Genomic DNA, 6,536 nt, shown 5'->3' on the forward strand with positions numbered 1-6,536 from the left:
TATACATCCATGAGGTGTCATGGTGCCAAACATGAGGTTTCTAACTTGAACAGAAAAAAAGTTGTATAATTTTTTAGCTTTCAATGCAACCCTATGGGGGGGAAAAACGGAGCTCCGATCCGGATCCGGAGCTCCGAGCGGAGCGGAGCGGAGCGGAAGTGGGTGGAGCGGGGGCGGGGCGAAGCGGCCCGCTCCGAAAATCGCGGATCTGCAAGTGAAGCGGAGCGGGGGGTCCGTGCACACCCCTAGTAAATATCCATACTTGAGAAATAATCAAATTGATTTTTCATTTTCACGGAAAAGAATCTTATTTAACTCAGTTTATGTGGTAGAGGCATTGATCTAGTTTAGATATTAACTGTAAGGAAAACATGTTTGTATCCAGATCATTTAATATTAAACTGTTTATTATTTAAAAGAAATTTAGAAATTGCATTTTAATTAAATGTTTAAGAAAATGCAATTAATTTTTTGGTATTTGTTAAGAAAAACATATTCTTATCCACACTGGATCATAAACACTGAAGGTAGGTTTCTGAAAAGTCTAAATGTGTTTTATATTTTAAAGTCTAGTCGTAATATTTTGAATGAAATGAAGTGCATAATTTCAAAATATAAGTCCAGTATCTATTTCAGTCTTACTTTTATTTTCAGAATATTGATCAACATTTTCATTCATATTAGAAATTGCCCAATATTCTTCAAGTGATCTCATAGAGCTTATCATTATCAAAAGAAATGCTTTTTGAAACATCCTCACTAAACCGATATACTCAGTACTCCCAATATGGGCAGGTGACTTTCTGCCAGTCCCCTCAGCTATTTTTAGAAAGCTATATCCGGAAGGAATAATTTCACTAAGTAAAATCAGGTGTTGTATGTGTGGGATTTCAGTAAGGACACTGTTTCTGCCCTTCCCTCCCCATAATTTAAGCACTGATAAAAGCAATTAGGTTCCCTTCTTCACAGGACATGAGGATTCTCTCAACAGCATGGGAAACCAGGTTTGCTGTCCAGTCAGCCAAAAAGCTTATGTGAGGAAACAAGCTCTGGGCATATTCCCACTAAGGCTGGCCCTACCATTAGGCAGAGTGAGGCAGCTGCCTTAGGAGGCATATGTGGATGAACAAGGAGCAAGCAGAGCTGTGGGGACCACATAGGCTACCGTGCTCTCCCTAACCTAGCCAAGTCTACTAGAGTGGACTTCCCCAACCTGGTGCCCTCCAGTTGTTTGGGGCAACAACTCCCGGCATTCCTGACCTTTGGCCATGTTGTCTGGAGCTGATGGGAGTTGAAGTCCAAAACATCTGGGGGTGCCAAATTCGGGGTGACTGAATTAGAGAAATGTTGTCCCATTGCCAGTGTTGAAGTTAAGATTTAACTACTGGTCTAGTCAGCTTTTACATGTGGAACAGAAGCGGGCACCAACTTGTCCTTCAAGCAAAATGTCTTGGGCCAGTCCTGACTCCCATGCAGAGTTAAGCATGTATAGCAGTCCAGGTCCGGGCCCATTTCAAAGTGCTGGTATTAACATTTAAAGCCCTAAATGGCTTGGGGCCAGGCTATCTGAAGGAACGCCGCCTCCCGTATGTACCTGCTCGGACCCTAAGGTCATCCTCAGGGGTCCTTCTCCGTGAGCCCCTGCCAAAGGAAGTGAGGCAGGTGGCTACCAGGAGGAGGGCCTTCTCTGCTGTGGCACCCCAGCTGTGGAATGAGCTCCCTAAGGAGGTTCGCTTGGCACCTACATTATATGCTATTAGACACCAGGTGAAGACCTTTTTATTCTCCCAGCATTTTAACAGTCTATAAATAAATTTTAACTTGGTGTTTTAAATTTGTAATTTTGCATTGCTGCTGTTTTTATCTGGTTGAGCTTTTATATTGTATTTTATAGTAAGGTTTTATACTGTTGTTTTTAAATTTTGTGAACCGCCCAGAGAACTCTGGCTATTGGGCGGTATAGAAATGTAATAAATAAATAAATAAATAAATAAATAGCAGGTTGTGTTTGGTTGTGGTCTCTGTCTTCTCAATATAGCAAGGGGATCTGTGCCTAGAAATGAGCTCCAGGATATAGATGCTCCTACTGGACTGGATCCCTAGTGCAATAAAGCGGGAGGGGAATCCATACCCTGCATCTGGAAGAATGAGGTGGCCTATATGTGCTCTAGAGAATTCTCCTGCAGCTCAGCTGGATGGGGGCAAAGAGCAAATCCAAACCCAGAGTCACAAGGCAGCCCAATGCCCAACACAAGGAAGCTAGACAATGTGGGAGAATGCAAGCAAGGTCCAGAGGTATATACATTCATTGTTCCAACAACTTTCCCTGTCTGAGGCTTATAAGCTTGAGCTCCCTTACACCACCCACCCATGGCTCAGCTGCAGGTCATTATAGGCTTTCTGGCATTATTATTATTATTATTATTATTATTATTATTATTATTATTATTATTTTAATTTATTTATTGTATTTATATCCCGCCTTTTTTCCACCAAGGAACCAAAGGGGGCATACCTAATCCTCCTCTCCATGTTATCCTCCCAATAATAACCCTGTGAGGTAGTTTGGGCTGAGAGTTTGTGACTGGCCCAAAGTCACCCAGTGGGTTTCCATGGCCAAGTGCGGACTAGAACCCAGATCTCCCGACTCCCAGTCCAACACTTTAGCCACTACACCACACTAGCTCTCACACTTACTCAGGAGAAGGGCCTTTCTCATAAGGAGGCCTTTACTCCTGGGGAGTCTTCCTCTGCAAGCAGGCATTCCTTCACCTGGCTGTCTTAATCTATATCTTCAGGCACTGCCTTGCAGTGGCCCAGCCTCCTCCTCTATCAGAAGCCATCTCCCCCAAGGTCCCAGGGCCATCTTGGGCAGCTCTTGAGTCTTCTGAAGCAGCCTGTTCCTTGGTGACATCTGGGTCCGAGGGTTCTAGTCTTCCTCTGACAAGGAATCCTTCAATAGAGAAGAACTGCTATGCTGAACAGACCAAAAGCTACTAATTCTCCATTCTATTACCAACAGTGGCCAACCAAATGTTTTTAGGAAGCTCACCAGGCAGGTCATAATGATGAGAGTCACCCCCTGTTGTTTGCCCCATCGCACCAAGCTTCTGGAGTTGCAAGGTCTCCGCATACAGAGGGCCCACTTAGCTGAGAGTTTCCTTCCACATCTAAACACATACAGGTGTTTTGTGGTAGCAGGCACATCTTCACAATTTGTCTTTTTTTCAATTATCATTTTTTAAAAAAGAAAGAAAGAGAAATAATTATACCTTGGCAGATAACAAATAGTAGGCATATTTGAGAAAAGAAATGTAGAGATGGAGGGATCAATTTAAGCTCAAGGAGTTTCCCCAGTCAACAGGTATCAACACTCACCAACACAAAGTATGTCCTTGAGCCCAATTAATGGTCTTTGCTCTCAATGCCCACAGTAATGTATTTTTTGAAGGTGGCACAAAGGAAGCCATGAAGTACAGTGTTTCTATTCTGCCGAATTATGGATCACAATATTCTGTCAGCAGGTAACCAAGGAGTGAGATGGCATACAATGACTTTTAAAAAGGCAAGATAACAAAGTGGATTTTGTGCAAAACCAAAAATAGTGCAATAGGGCAATGACTCTTCTTTTTTAAAAGGCACTTTCTCTCCTGTCTCTGTTGTGTTTTTTAAATGATAAAAGGTGGGGAAATCTAGATATTTAAAAAATTCTGAGCAGGTTAAAGTACTTAAAGATGTCTGAAGCGATGCCTGACATGGTATTTTGTGAGTTGAAAGACCACGAATGGTTATATGCCTTTGTAACTGAATGTTGGGGTACTTTAAGTTTAACAATAAACTTTGTCAAAATAAACACACACACAAACATGTCTTTACTTCTAAAAGAAAAAAGTCATAATTCACATATAATAGTAGGAGCTGAAAGCTGAATCAGATGGTGGCCTGCAGCCCAGTGCTGTATCTCCCACTTCCTAATAATTGAGTTTAATATTACAGTCCTAATTTTGCAACAATAACAACTGTAATAAATAAATAAAAATGTAATAAATACATACATAGGGAAATGTGTTGGAGTTATGAAAACATTGGTTTGGATTCAGGAAACTCCTTCGAATGATGGAAGGGGCTCCACTCACAGAAGGTGCCGTGATCTGATTTTCAGGGATTCCCCTTCCCTTGCCCACAGCTCACCCCATTCAGAAGGATCCCCCTGTGTACCATTTTTCATGGGGCTAGAGCAGCTGCCATGGGGAGAAAGGGCAAAGAAAGTCCATTTCCACTGGCCTAGTTGCATTGCCTAAATCTAGAGCCCCAACCCATTCTGAGGAAAATGTCCAGCACTCAACAAAATAAATAAGGCAATGGCAAATGAAGTTGGGCGTAACGTTTAGAAATCCAATGAAACTAGGATCTGGCTTGCAGTGACACATAAATAGGAGGTGTTCAGACTAATTTGTAGGCATGTCTTCCTTGCATAAACCAAATGTTACCTCAGACTTTATGGGATGGCACATTAAAGAAAAGGATATGTAGAAATTTCTTCTTCCTATAGAGGAGCTCCCTTGAGACTTTTATTCTCATCACATAAAAATAAATAAATAAATAAATAAATGATGAGCTGTTAACATTTGTGCTGCAAACTTTAAGACCCCACAGAACCCTTCATCAAACATAATTAATAAAGACGTTTAGGTGTCCATTGAGAGAGAGGATCTTGGAAAGTCCAGACATATTTACAGCAGCCAATATACCCCTAAAGCCAAAGTGAGAGTATAATTTGAATGAAATGCTTGGATTTCAAGCATGGAAAGAATGCATAATCTTTAGCTGGTTGGTGAAGATATTTATATTCTGGCAAGCTTTGCCTGTTAAATGTTTATTTTGTTAATGTTGTCTTAGCTATGGTCTGCACCTCTGTATTTATTTTACTGAATATATATTTTATATTGTATTGTAGCATTAAATTGCAATCCCCTCTGAATGGTGCACATGCACTAGGAAGTAGGGACAGAAAAATCTAAATAAATAAATAAATTGTGTTGGCCCTGCTCCCCACAAGAATGTGGCCCCCAAAAGCTTCCCTGAAATGGAATTCATCCCTTGGGCTGAAAAAGGTTCAACATCCATGTTCCAGACCATTCCTCTTGGCTGCCAGACTCAGGCCTTAGCTAGACCAGGCTTTATCCCGGGGCGAACCTCGGGATTATCCCTGTGCAGCCAGATGACGCACAGGGGATCCCGGGATCAGGGAAGGATCGTCCCTTCCTTGCTCTGGGATACAGCCTTTTTCTGTGGTCTCGGACTTTCAGGTAGGTCTAGCTAAGGCCTTGGTTTCCATCCTTCCAAACCTCATTTATCTTTTTTAATTGTTGTTGTTCTTTTTTTAAAAAAAATATTGTGAATATTAGCAAAATAGAACAGAAAATACATTGTGAAAATGGAAAAAAATCATGTGTACCGTTCATAAAAAGGGGGGAGAGTTATACAAAGGAAGTAAAAATAAAAAAAAAGGCAGACCAGATATCCATATATTTATCCACTTGAAAGTTGCACCTATATAATACCCATTCAAATGTCGATAATGTTATTAAGGCCTTGATCCATTGCATTATGGGAGGTGTGGATTTGTCCTTCCAATGTAATAGCATACGTCTTTTGGCTGTCATAAGGGCGCTGAAGATCCATCTGTGCTGACCAGGTGTTAACTTCCAAGAAGCTGGTAGGTAATTTAGAGCACATGCACATTGTTCCATATTATAGATTGTTTCAGTACAAAGTTCAGCCTTATTATTACCTCCCCCCCAAAAGGGGGAAACTACTGGGCATTGCTAAAACATATGAGTTAAAGAAGCATTAGATGCATTACATCTCCAACAATTGTGCAAGTTAGACAAACCCTTATTAAAAAGGCATTGTGGAGTCCAATAAACCCGAAACAATTATTATTATTATAATTTGCTAAATAAGACATAACCTGAGATCCATAGAAGCTTCAGATACAGATGTTAGGGCAACTGTCCACTGGTTAGGCAAGATAGGGCACTCCAATTCTCTATTCCAAGCCAGTCTTAAACTATGGGTATCATATTTACTTACTGCTACTAAATATATCTTTCCACTTACTTTTCATTCCTTTTATTATTACACCAAAGACAAAGTTTTGGCCCAACCCTACTTTCTCCTTAGCTCCATCAGAGCCCCCTTTTGTCTTGATGTTCTTCTCCACTCGGGTTATATTTCTGCACTTCAAAATGTACTACAAAGTTGCAGACTGGCGTGTATTTCCAGTGCGAACATCTTCATAAAAAACAAAGGAGCTCACACAAAAGTAGCTGGAAAATAAAGAATCAAAAACTTCAGAGAAATTCACAGTAGCTTTGAAAGTACAGTTCACAAAGTGCACATGTGTGCACATGGATTTATATGAGATAAGGGCTTATCATAGACTCTGAACCCTGAATAAAGTTGAAGCCCCCTGTTTTAAGGAAAGAGAGGGAACTTCTCACTTTTCTGTCCAGCAGCAAGTGACTTATCTG

The sequence above is a fragment of the Elgaria multicarinata genome, chromosome 5 (assembly GCF_023053635.1).
Source record: "Elgaria multicarinata webbii isolate HBS135686 ecotype San Diego chromosome 5, rElgMul1.1.pri, whole genome shotgun sequence".
NCBI classification, from domain to species: Eukaryota; Metazoa; Chordata; class Lepidosauria; order Squamata; family Anguidae; genus Elgaria; species Elgaria multicarinata.